This window comes from Desmodus rotundus, chromosome 13, assembly GCF_022682495.2.
Source record: "Desmodus rotundus isolate HL8 chromosome 13, HLdesRot8A.1, whole genome shotgun sequence".
In the NCBI taxonomy this organism is placed as follows: Eukaryota; Metazoa; Chordata; class Mammalia; order Chiroptera; family Phyllostomidae; genus Desmodus; species Desmodus rotundus.
The window spans coordinates 46,598,576-46,612,005 of NC_071399.1; the positions used below are offsets into that span (position 1 = coordinate 46,598,576).

Here is a 13,430-nt window from a genome sequence, read left to right on the forward strand (position 1 = left end):
CATCCCTAACAATCTTTCCATCTGTCAACCCTCAATTTGTTCTCTATATCTATGAGTTTGTTTCTGTTTTGTTAGTTCAGTTTGTTTTTTAGATTCCACATATAAGTGAAATCATTTGGTATTTGTCTTTCTCTGTCTGATTTATTTCACTTAACAAATCCTCTAGGTCCACCCATGTTGTCACAAATGTCAAGACTTCATTCTTTATGGCGGATAAATATTCTATTGTACCACTTTTGCTTTGCCCATTTATCTATTAATAGACCCTTAGACTGCTCCATTATCTTGGCTATTGTAATAATGCTGCAATGAGCATAGGGTTGCATATGTCTTTTCAAATTAGTGTTTTGGATTTTGTCAGATAAATACCCATAAGTGGAGTTACTGGGTTATATGGTATAGTTCTATTTTTAATTTTTGGAAGAACCTTCATACTATTTTCCATAGTGCTGCACCAATTTATGATCAAACTAACAGTGCACAAGGGTTCCCTTTTCTCCACAATCTTACCAACACTTGTTTGTTGATTTATTGATGATAGGCATTCTGACAGGTGTGAGGTGACATTTCAATATGGTTTTCATTTTCATTTCTCTGATGACTAGTGACGTTGAGCATCTTTTCATATTTCTATTGACCATCTGTATCTCCTCTTTAAAGAAACCCCCCTATTGGGGGGTTTTGGAGTTGAGTTTTATGAGTTCTTTATCAGATGTATCATTGGTAAATATCTTCTTCCATTCAGTAGGTTGTCTTTTCGTGTTGTTGATGGTTTCCTTCACTGTGCAAAAACACTTTAGTTTGATGTACTCCCACTTGTTTATTTTTTCGTTTGCTTTTCTTGCCGAAGGAGACATATCCAAAAAAAATATTACTGAGCAATGTCAAAGAGTAGCAATAGCCTATGTTTTCTTCTAGGAGTTTTATAGTTTCAGATCTTACATTTAAGGGTTTTTAAAAAATACTTTATTTATTTATTTATGGAGAGAGGGGAAGGGAGGGAGAGAGGGAGAGAAACATCAATATGTGGTTGCCTCTCACGCACCCCCTACTGGGGACCTGGCCCGCAACCCAAACTTGTGCCCTGACTGGGAATTGAACCAACGACCCTTTGGTTCGCAGGCCGGCACTCAGTCCACTGAGCCACACCAGCCAGGGCTCATATTTAAGTGTTTAATCCATTTTAATTTTATTTTTGTATATATGTAAGACAGTGATGCTGTTTAATTCTTTTATATGTCTGTCCAGTTTTCTTAACACCATTTACTGAAGAGACTACCTTTACCCCATTGTATATTCTTGCCTTCTTTGTCATAATTGACCATATAGGTTTGGGTATTTTCTGGATTCTCTATTTTGTTCCAAGACTTATCTGCCTGTTATTATGCCAGTACCATACTGTAGTATACTTTGATATCAGATAGTGTTATACCTCCAACTTAGTTCTTTCTCCAGATTGCTTTGACTATTCAGGGTCTTTTGTGCTTCCAAATAATTAGAGTTGTTTGCTCTAGTTCTGTGAAAAATGCCATTGGTATTTTTTTAAAGATTTTTATTTATTTATTTATTTTTAGAGAGGGGTAGGGAGAGAGGGGGAGAAATGTCAATGTGTGGTTGCCTCTTGCACGCTCCCTACTGGGGACCTGACCTGCAACCCAGGCATGTGCCCCAACTGGGAATCAAACCTGTGACCCTTTGGTTCACAGGCCGGTGCTCAATCCACTGAGCCACACCAACCAGAGCACCATTGGTATTTTGATAGGGATTTCATTACATCTGTAGATGCTTTGGATAGTATGGACATTTTAACAATGTTAATTCTTCCTATCCATGAACTTGGTATAACCTTTCATTTATTTTTATCTTCTTCAATTTCTTTCTTCAGTGTCTTAGAGGTTTCTGAGTACAGGTCTTATACCTCCTTGGTTGAATTTATTTCTTTGTATTTTATTGTTTTTTGATGCAGTTGTAAATAGGATTGTTTTCTTAATTTCTTTTTCTCTTATTTTGTTATTGGTGTATAAAATGCAACAAAAATCTGAATATTAATGTTGTGTCCTACCACTTTACTAATTTCATTTAATAGATCTAATTGTTTTTGGTGGAATCTTTAGAGTTCTCTCTATACAGTATTATGTAATTTGTAAATAATATTTTACTTCTTCCTTTTTTAAAAAAAAATCCTCACCCTAGGATATGTTCATTGATTTTCAAGAGAAGGGAAGGGAAAAGGAGAAGAATGGAGAGGGGGTGGGAGAGAGAGAGGTATAGAGAGGGGGAGGAGGGGAGAGAGAGAGAGAGAGAGAGAGAGAGAGAGAGAGAGAAACATTGATGTGAGAGAGAAACATTAATTGGTTGCCTCCCTGTATGCACCACAACTGGGGGCGGAATTTACAGCCTAGGGGTATGTGCCCTGACCGGAAATTGAACCTACTGCCTTTGGTGTACAGGATGCTGTTCCAACCAACTGAAGCACCTGGCCAGGACTACTACATCCTTTTGAATTTGGATGCCTTTTATTTTGTTTTCTTGTCTGATTGCTCTGGCTAGGACTTCCAATACCATGCTCAATACAATTGGTGAAAATGGACATCCTTGTCTTGTTCCTAATCTTATGAAAATGCTTTTAGCTTTTCCCTATTGAGTATGATGTTAGTTGTGGATTTGTCTTATGGCCTTCATTATGTTGAGGTATGTTTCTTCTATCACACTTTGCTCACTTTATTATAAATGGATATCATTTTTGTCAGATGCTTTTTCCGCATCTGTTGATATGATCATATGATATTATCCTTCAGTTTATTTATGTGGTTTATCATGTTCATTGATTGGAAGATATTGATTAGTGTCTCATCCTAGGAATAAAATCCACTTGATTGTAGTGTATGATCTTTTTAATGTATTGCTGAATTCAGTTTGCTAATATTTGTTGAGGATTTTTTCATATGTGTTCATAGGGACATTGGCCTATAATTTTTCTTTTCTACTGTCTTTCTCACTTTTTCATAATAAGGTAATGATGGCCGTGTAAAATGAGTTTGGGAGCTTTTCCTCCCCTTCATTTTTTTAGAATAGTTTCAAAAGAAGAGGTATTCTTTTTTGGATGTTTTATAAAATTTACCTGTAAAGTTATCTGGTCCAGGGCATTTGTATGTTAGGAATTTTTAATTACTGATTTGATTTCATTAGTTATTGGTGTATTCAGATTTTGTTTTTTCCACATTCAGCCTTGGAAGATTGTTTATTTCTGTGAATTTATCCATTTCTTCCAGGTTGTCCAATTTGTTAGCATAGAATTGTTCATAGCATTTAATTATAATCCTTTGTACTTCTGTGGTGTCTTTTGTCACTTCTCTTTCCCTTCTAATTTTTTTTTTTAACCCTCTGGGGGTCTTTTGATGAATCTGGGTAAAGGTGTATCACTTTTATTTATTTTTCAAAGAAGCAGTTCTTGGTTTCATTGATCTTTTCTATTTTTTTTTAGAATCTATTTCATTTATTTCCACTCTAATCTTCATTATTTCCTTCTTTCTACTCATTTAGACTCTGTTATTCTTTGTCTATTTCTTGTAGGTGAAATGTTAGATTGTTTCAGATTTTTCTTCTTTCTTGAGGTAGACCTGTATTTTGGTTATTGTGTTTCATTTTCATTTTTCGCCATGTATCTTTTGATTTGTTCCTTAATGTTGTTGTACAACCATTCATTTTTTTAAATTTATTTTATTGAAAAAAAATTTATTGTTCTTCAATTACAGTTGTCTGCATTTTCTCAGCACACCTCCACTCCACCCCAGCCAAACCCACCTCCCTCCCTTGCTTCCATGCTCCCCGTTGGTTTTGTCCATGTGTCCTTTTTAGTTCCTGAAAACCTTTCTCCCCACTGTCCCCTCCACCTTCCCCTCTAGATATTGTTAGATTATTCTTAACTTCAATGTCTCTGGTTATATTTTGTTTGCTTTTTTTTTTTTGGTGATTATGTTCCAGTTAGAGGTGAGATCATATGGTATTTGTCCTCACTGCCTGGCTTATTTCACTTAGCATAATGCTCTCCAGGTCCATCCATGCTGTTGCAAAGGGTATAAGCTCCTTTTCTCTCTCTTCTGCATAGAATTCCATTGTGTAAATGTACTATAGTTTTTCAATCCACTCATTTGCTGATGGGCACTTAGGTTGCTTCTAGTACTTGGCTATTGTAAATTGTGCTGCTATGAACATTGGGGTGCATAGGTTCTTTTGGATTGGTGTTTCAGGGCTCTTAGGGTGTAATCCCACAGTGGAATTGCTGGGTCAAAAGGCACTTCCATTTTTAGTTTTCCAAGGAAATTCCATACTGTTTTCCACAGTGGCTTCACCAGTCTGCATTCCCTCCCACAGTGCACTAGGGTTCCCTTTTCTCTGCATCCTGTCCAACACTTCTTTGTTGATTTGTTTATGTAGGCCATCCTGACTGGTGTGAGGTGCTATCTCATTGTGGTTTTAATTAGCATCTCTCTGATGGCTAATGATTCAAAGCATCCTTTCATGTGTCTCTGGGCCCTCTCTATATCCTCCTTGGAGTAGTTTGGTTCAAGTCCTTTGCCCATTTATTAATTGGGTGGTTTGTCTTCCTGGAGTGGAGTTGTATGAGTTTTTTATATATTTTGGAGATCAAACCCTTGCCCAAGGTATCATTGGCAAATATGTTTTCCCATACAGTTGGTTCTCTTTTCATTTTAATGCTGTTTTCTTTAGCCATTCAGAAACTTTACAGAAGGTAGGCCTGTATCACTATGAACTTCCCTGTCAGGACTGCCATCGCTGTGTCCCATAAGTTTGGCTTTTTGTGACTTCGTTTTCATTTGTTTCCAGAAATTTTTTGATTTCTTCCCTAAGCTCATTCTTGACCCATTCATTGTTTAATAGCATGCTATTCAATCTCCATGTTTTTGAGTGTTTGGGGATTATTTTCTTGAGGTTTGTTTCTAGTTTTAGTCCCTTGTGGTTGGAGAAAATGCTTGATATGATTTCAGTTTTCTTGAATTTGTTGAGGCTTGTTTTGTGTCTTATTATGTGGTCTATCTTTGAAAATGTCCCATGTGCATTTGAAAAGAATGTGTATTTTGCTTCTTTGGGAATGAAAGGCTCTCTCTCTATATATCAGCTAAATCCATTTCATCTAGGTCATTGTTCAATGCTACAGTATCTTTGTTGAGATTTTTTTTTGGAAGATCTGTCAATTTTTGACAGCTGGTTGTTAAAATCTCCTACTATGATTGTGTTGCTGTCAATATCTTTCTTGAAGTCCTCCAAGATTTTCTTTATGTATTTGGGTGCTCCCATGTTGGGTGCATATATATTTACAATGTTGATGTCATCTTGCTGTATTCTTCCCTTGAGTATTATGTAGTGACCTTCTGGGTCTCTTTTTATGGCTTTTTTTTGAAGTCTATTTTGTCCAATATGACTATTCAACCATGGCTTTTTTACACTGTACATTTGCTTTCAATATTTGTTTCCAGCCCTTCACTTTCAGTCTGTGTAGGTCTTTTGTTCTGAGGTAGGTCTCTTGTAGGCAGCATGTGTGTGGGTCATGTTTTCTTACCCATTCCGCTATTCTGTGTCTTTTGATTGGGGCATTTAATCCATTTATGTTTAATGTTATTATTGATGGGTACTTATTCATTGCCATTTTTTCATACCAATGTCTCTCTCTCTCTCACTTTTATTCTTCCTGTTCTTAAAGCAAACCCTTTAGCATCTCCTGCAGAACTGGTTTGGAGGAGGTATATTCTTTGAGGCTTCTTTTGTCCAGGAAGCTCCTTATTTGGCCTTGCTTCTTAATTGAGAGCCTTGCTGGATAAAGTAGTCTTGGTTGCAGGCCTCTGGTTTTCATTACTTGGAATATTTCTTGCCACTCCCTTCTGGCTTGGAGCGTTTCCATTGAGAAGTCAGCTGTTAGTCTTATCGAGGCTCCCTTATATGTTACTTCCTGTTTTCCCCTTGCTGCCTTTAAGATCTTCTCTTTATCTTGGAATTTTGCCATTTTAATTATGATGTGTCTTTAAGTGATCCTCTTTTGGTTCCTCTTGATGGGGACTCTCTGTGTTTCTTGGATTTGTGTGACTTTTTCTTTCATGAAAGTAGAGAGGTTTTCCATCATTACTTTATCAAACAGGTTTTCTTTCCCTTGCTCTTCTTCTTCTCCTTCTGGTATCCCTAATTATACAGATATTATGTGTCATGTTGTCTTGCATCTCCCTTAACCCCTCTTCATTCTTTCTGAGCCTCTTTTCCTTTCTTGCTCATTCTGGGTGTTTTTTTCTACCTTGTCCTCCAGCTCGCTGATCCGAACCTCTGCTTCATGTAGCCTGCTTTTGGTGCCTTCTGTTGGTTTCTTCAGTTCAGAAGTTGTATTCTTCATTTTCTCATGGCCCTTGTTAATAGCTTCTATTTCCTTTTTCATGTTGATGTAGTTTGCAGTGAGTTCATTGTAGTTTCCCTGTAGTTTTTGGTAATTCTGCGTGAGCTCATTAAGCTTCCTTATAACCAGCGCTTTGAACTCAATATCTGATCGTCAACTTGCCTCTATTTCATTTAGCATTGTTTCTGAGACTTCCTCCTTTCCTTTGATTTGGGGATTGTTTCTTTTCTTCCAATTGCTTGTGACACTCTTCTTGTTAGCCTCTGCTTCTTAAATTCATCTGTTTTGATTCCCTGGGTTTATGGTGTAAAGTTCTATGGTAAAATACCTCTGAGATTCAGTGGTATAATCTCCTTGATCTTCTGAGCTCACTGATCTTGGGCTGTGGTTTATGTTGGCTCTCCATATGTCTTTGGGTTTTGATTGTTGTTGCGTCTTTTTTTGGTGGGTCCTTCCCACCAGCTGGTTAACTGAGGGTCAGTCTGTCCACCACCTCTTGTATTCTGTTGTGCAGGTGTGGGTAGGTTGTGTTGGAGCTGGTTCTTCTGTGTGTACAAGGTTTTGAGGCTTTTCTCTTGCTCTTTTTCAGTTGTTTGTTCTGAGTAATTTCTCCACTGTTTAGTTGTATTTCCAGATAGGTCCTGGGTTGAGTTAGTGTGGCTTCCACTCCCTTCTTCACCTTCTTCTGTTCTTAGATGTTGGTGGTTCTTTTGTTGGTGGGTTTCCTCTTCCAGGATGTATCCTGGTGTTCACAGGTTCTACCTACTGTTTTTTGTGATCACTTGGAGGGGGAAGGCAAAGTGGTTTAAGATAGCAGGAGTGTATTCTATGATATTTAAAGTACCAGTCCTTAGAGAAGAGATAGGAGATCCTTTGGATATGTATAATGTTAACCGCGATATTTTACCCAACTAGCCACTTTTTAGATAGGGTGGAAAGAAGGTAAGACTATTGTTGGGAGGGGAAGGATTGTGAGTTGGATCTAGAAAGAAGTGAGCTCGTGGGAGGTCAGATTATAAGGAAAAGTGAGAGTAAAGTATAGATAGTAGGTGTAATGTGTGAGAGAACAGATTTAAGCACACCAGTAATAAAGTTCAGGAAACAGTGAAGTGGGCTAAGATATGGGAGGGGTGCTGTGTAGTATTTACAAATGTATGGAACAGCTATTATTTACAATAATAAGGAGAAACAATCATATGACACAATCTATGTGATCTGGACAACAAGAATGGGAAGTATAGGACCTAGACTAGTGTGCTAATGGAACACAAGTGAAGCGAAAGACAGTAAATTAACAATACACTGTGAAAGAGAGAACAAAGGAAACCAAACAATGCAATTTAACAATCCAAGTGAAGGAGACTAAACTGGAAGAAGAGAAATACAAAAATACTAATAAAATGAAAGATGGAAGAATAATGAAAAAAATAATAATACAAATATACAATAACTTGCAAGTTCTCTGTCATTTCAAAATGAAATTTGTTTCACTGTCTCATATGTTGGGATGCCCCCTCTTTGGATTCAACTCTGGTCTTTTCACAGTTCCCAGTTTTATTGTTTTACTTGTTGGAATTAAAAAAAAAAAAAAAAGAAGGAAAGAAGAAGAGATAAAGAGGGAAAGAAGGGAAGAAGGAATAAAACAAGAAAGAAGGAAAGAGAGGAAGAGGGAGTTAAAAGAAAAAAAGAAGAATTACTTAAAAAAAAAAAAAAAGCCTCTTGCTGGCTTCAAACTTGCCAAATCAGTTTTGTTGGTCTTCCTGGCTGCAGTAGGCTGAGGGGGTGTTGGTTTCGCTCTTCTCCCTTCCCTCTCAACACTCCAGTTCCCCAGGAGCCTCTGGTCCCACAGGTTCAGGTGCAGGCTGTCCCCGGGGCTTTGGTGTGGGCTCAGGGCTTTCTACGCCATCTCGGGAGTGCAGTGTGGCTGTGCTGGGAGGAGTCCAGAGCGGCTGCTGCAGGAGAATTCCCAAAATAGCCCCCGAGTGTCTCTTTTTTCATTTTTCCTTTTTGAGAAATTCCTCCTGCTCAAGCCTGCCACTCTGTACAAGGAAGGGCCTGTACAAATCAAATGATAGTCAGCCGATAATCAGTTCTGTAGGTAACTGTCTCCTTTCTTTTTGTTGCTTTTAAGATTCTCTCCTTATCTTTAATCTTGGATAATGTAATTATAATGTGCCTTGAGGTATTACTCCTTGGGTCCAATTTCTTTGGTACTCTCTGGACTTCCTGGAAGTCTATTTCCTTTGCCAGATTGGGGAAGTTTTCCTTCATTATTTGTTCAAATAAGTTTTCCATTTCTTGTTCTTCCTCTTCTTCTTCTGGCACCCCTATGATTCAGATGTTGGAATGTTTAAAGTTGTACCAGAGTTTGCTAAGCCCCTCATCATTTTTCTGAATTCTTGTTTCTTCATTCTGTTCTGGTTGAATGTTTATTTCTTCCTTTTGTTCCAAATTGTTGATTTGAGTCCCAGTTTCCTTCCCTTCACTGTTGATTCCCGGTATGTTTTGCTTTATTTCACTTTGGGTAGCCTTCATTTCTTCCTTCATTTTGCGACTGAGGTCAATCAATTCTGTGAGCATCCTGATTACCAGTGTTTTGAACTCTGCATCTGATAGGTTGTCTATGTCTTTGTCACTTAGTTGTATTTTTTCTGGAGTTTTAATCTATGTTTTCATTTGGGCCATATTTCTTTGTCTCAGCACACCTGTTATGTTGTAAGGGGTGGATCCTTAGGTATTCTCCAGGGCTGGGGAAACCCTCTTTATTGCATTGGGGTGCTCTCTGTGGGATTGGCTATCAGAGAGGGAACAGTGCTGCTCTAGCTCTGCTGTAGCCCAACTTTCACTAAGTCTCCTGTGAGACTGAGTTTTTCCCGCAGTTGCAATGCCCACAGTATTTTAAAGCTAGAGGTTTTGAGTCTTTAGTTTCCCGTTCAGCCAGCCCTGCTTTGCCCACAGAGTCCACTGCTTTGTGTGGGTGTCCTCTCTACTCAGCTGCCCATCTGCTGTCCGCCCCTCCTACTGGTCTGGATGAATATTTCTTCATTAACTTCTTGGTTGTTAGAGTTCCATGCAGTTTTATTTTCTGGCAGTTCTGGTTGTTTATTGTTTTTAAATTAGTTGTTAATCTTTCTTTTAATTGAGTGAGGAAGCGCCTACATCTTGGCCAGAACCACACCTGATCTTTTCTTCTTAAAGAAGTCCCTTCAACATTTCTTGTAATATGGGTTTAGAACTCCTGTAGTTTTTCATGTCTGGGAACTTTTAATGTTTTACATAAAATGAGAATGTTTTCTGTAACAAGTTTTGTGCAGCTAGATAGCAAGGTTAGTGGCCTATAATGATCGTAGTGATGATGATAGATAACATTTGGTGAGAGATTCCTACATGTTCTATAATTTTAAGCACTTAAATAATTCTTAAAAAACCCTATGTGATTAGTATTGTACTTTAGCCCAATTTTATAAAAAAAGAACCTAAAATTAAAAAATATTAAGTAATTTGCCCAAAATTACTCAGCTACTAAGTGATTAAGCCTAATCTGGGATTCAAATTATTGTCTCCCAAACTTGTTCTTATATCAATTTTATAAACTATTTTCCTTATTATGATAGTATACCAATGATTTAAGTTTTATTATATTTTATTGTTTATGCTCTTACAGTTGTCCCAATTTTTTCCCCTTTGCCTCCCTCTACCCAGCCACCCCACACTCCCTCAGGCAATCCCCACACTGTTGTCCATGTCTATGGGTCATGCATATATGTTCTTTGGCTATGCTGTACTTTACATTCCCATGACTATTTGGTAACTACCAATTTGTATTCTTTTTTTTTAAATTTTATTGTTATTCAATTACAGTTGTGTGCCTTTTCTGCCCATCCCTCCACCCCACCCCAGCTGAACCCACATCCCTCCCCCACCTCCACCCTCCCCCCTTGATTTTGTCCACGTGTCCTTTATAGTAGTTCCTGTAATCCCCTCTCCTCACTGTCCCCTCCCCACTCCCCCCTGACTATTGTTAGATTGTTCTTAACTTCAATGTCTCTGGTTATATTTTGTTTCCTTTTTTTTTTTCCTATTTATTATGTTCCAGTTAAAGGTGAGATCATATGGTATTTGTCCCTCACCGTCTGGCTTATTTCACTTAGCATAATGCTCTCCAGTTCCATCCATGCTGGGAATGCAGACTGGTGAGGCCACTGTGGAAAACAGTATGCAATTTCCTCAGAAAACTAAAAATGGAACTGCCCTCTGACCCAGCAATTCCACTGCTGGGATTATACCCTAAGAACCCTGAAACACCAATCCAAAAGAACCTATGCACCCCAATGTTCATAGCAGCACAATTTACAATAGCCAAGTACTGGAAGCAACCTAAGTGCCCATCAGCAAACGAGTGGATCCAGAAACTATGGTATATTTACACAATGGAATTCTACGGGGCAGAGAGAAAGAAGGAGCTTATACCAATTTGTATTCTTAACCCCTTCACCCATCCGCCCATCCCTAAAGCCCCCACCCATCTGGCAACCAGCAAAACAATCTGTTTATAATTCTGTTTCTGTTCTACTTGTTTGTATATTTTGTTTATTAGAACCAATTATTTATAGATATGTATTTATTCCCATTTTATTATTCATATTTTTGATCTTCTTCTCCTTCTTAAAGAAATCCCTTTAACATTTTATATAATACTGGTTTGGTGGTGATAAACACCTTTAGCTTTTTCTTGTCTAGGAAGCTCTTTACCTATCCTTTGATTCTAAATGATAGCTCCTGGAGAGAGTAATCTTGGTTGTGGGTCCTTGCTTTTCTTTCATCACTTTGAATATTTCTTGCCAATCCCTTCTGGCTTGCAAATTCTCTTGAGAAATCAGCTGACAGTCTTATGGGAGTTTCCTTGTAAGTAACTAACTGCTTTTCTCTTGATGTTTTTATTCTGTCTTTGTCTTTAACCTTTGACATTTTAATTATGATGTGGGCCTTTTTGGATTCATTTTGTTTGTGGGTCTCTGCTTCCTGGACTTGTATGTCTATTTCTTCCACCAAGTGAGGGAAGTTTTCAGTCATTATTTCTTCAAATAGGTTCTTGATCCCTTGCTCACTCTCTTCTCCTTCTAGTATTACCATGATGCAGTCATTATTTCTTCAAATAGGTTCTTGATCCCTTGCTCACTCTCTTCTCCTTCTAGTATTCCCATGATGTAGATGTTATTATACTTCATGTTGTCTAAAATGTTTCTTAAGCTCTCCTCATTTTTTTTTAATTATTCTTTTTTCTCCTGCTCTGCCTGGGTGTTTTTTCTACCTTGTCTTTCAAATTATGGATCAATCCTCTGCTTCATCTAACCTATTGTTTATTTTTTCCAGTGTATTATTTATTTCTAATGTTTCATTGTTTATTTCTGACTGGTCCTTTTGTATGGTTTCCATGTCTTTTCATGTCGTTGAGTAACCTTATAATCATTACTCTAAACTGTCTATCTGATAAATTCCTAGCATCCATTTCATCGAACTCTTCTTCTGAAGAATTCTCTTGTTCTTTCATTTGGGTTCTGTTTCTTTGTCTTCTCATTTTGGCTGCTTCCTTTGTTTCTTTCTAAGTATTAGGTAAATCTACAAAGACTGGTGCAGACCTTTGTCTGACACAGTTTTTGACTGGCCCTGTTCAACCTGTTTGGAGCTTTCAGTGATCCACAGCATGTGGCTCTCTCTGCTGGGCCTCTTTGTGTACAGAAAGAACCGAATATTTGAATTTTACGTATAGCTGAAGATTAACTCTTCAAATACAGAGAGTTAAATAGATTAGTTTTGTGGATTGCTTTATTTTCTTTATAAAATGCATTATATTCTTACCTCTCCTCTATAATAATACAATATGTATATGAAGCTCTACTGATCAATCAAAACTGTCATTAAGACTTCCTGGAAGTCTATTTCCTTTGCCAGATTGGGGAAGTTTTCCATCATTATTTGTTCAAATAAATTTTCCATTTGTTACTCTTCCTCTTCTTCTTCTGGTATCCCTATGATTTGGATGGTGGAATGTTTAAAGTTGTCCCAGAGCTTCCTAGCCTCCCCTCATTTGTTTTGCATTCTTGTTTCTTCCGTCTGTTCTGGTTGGATGTTTATTCTTCCTTCTGCTCCATATCATTGATTTGAGTTCCAGTTTCTTTCCCTTCATTGTTGGTTCCCTGTACATTTTTCTATATTTCACTTTGTATAGCCTTCATTTATTCCTTTATTTTGTGACCATGCTCAACCATTTCTGTGAGCATCCTGATTACCAGTGTTTTGAACTCTGCATCTGATAGTTCTCTATCTCCTTGTCACTTAGCTCTTTTTCTGGTTTTGATCTGTTTGATCTGTTCTTTCATTTGGGCCATATTTCTTTGTCTCAGTACACCTGTTACATTGTAAGGCGTGGAACCTTAGGTATTCACCAGGGCAGGGCAACCCTTTTTGCTGGGTTGTGGCATTGTCTGTGGATAATAGATTAGAGGGGGAACAATGCCACTTGCACAGCTCTCTCCCTTTATAACACAGTTTTAAATGAATGTGATATTCAGTAGATGAAGTTGTTCATCTCAAGTTCATATAAGTACTTCTTGGTTAAATACATAAATGAAAAACAGTGAAAAATTAGAACATTTTAGCATTGAGTATTCCACCAACTATGTACAGTATTTTTGGGAAGGATTCAGCATTACTAGCATTATTTGCCTGCTTGCAGAAGTATGCTATGAATCTCTTTGCACTGGAGACAAGTATGATGAGAACACATGCAGCAACTTTCCTTCTCGGTTCTAAAGCATCCATATAAACAGTGACAGCTTGATAAAATTCCTCCTAACTTCAAAATTCAGTCTAATCACACAGATCCCTACCCTCCTCATCTCTTGGTTCATAGGTAGCAGTGGTACAACCCCTTTAAATTAAGAGTATCTTAAGTACTAGGATTTCATTCCCCACAACTAGTGACTTGTCCTTTGGTTGGGTGAATAAATAGATACAGGAATGAAAATGA

At 37.7% G+C, this 13,430-nt stretch overlaps 1 protein-coding gene across 20 annotated transcripts in view; it reads left to right on the top strand.

Annotated features, from left to right (window-relative positions):
* Positions 1-13,430, top strand: part of CAB39L (calcium binding protein 39 like) — a 206,088-nt gene that overhangs the window by 51,229 nt on the left and 141,429 nt on the right. The window lies entirely within an intron of this gene.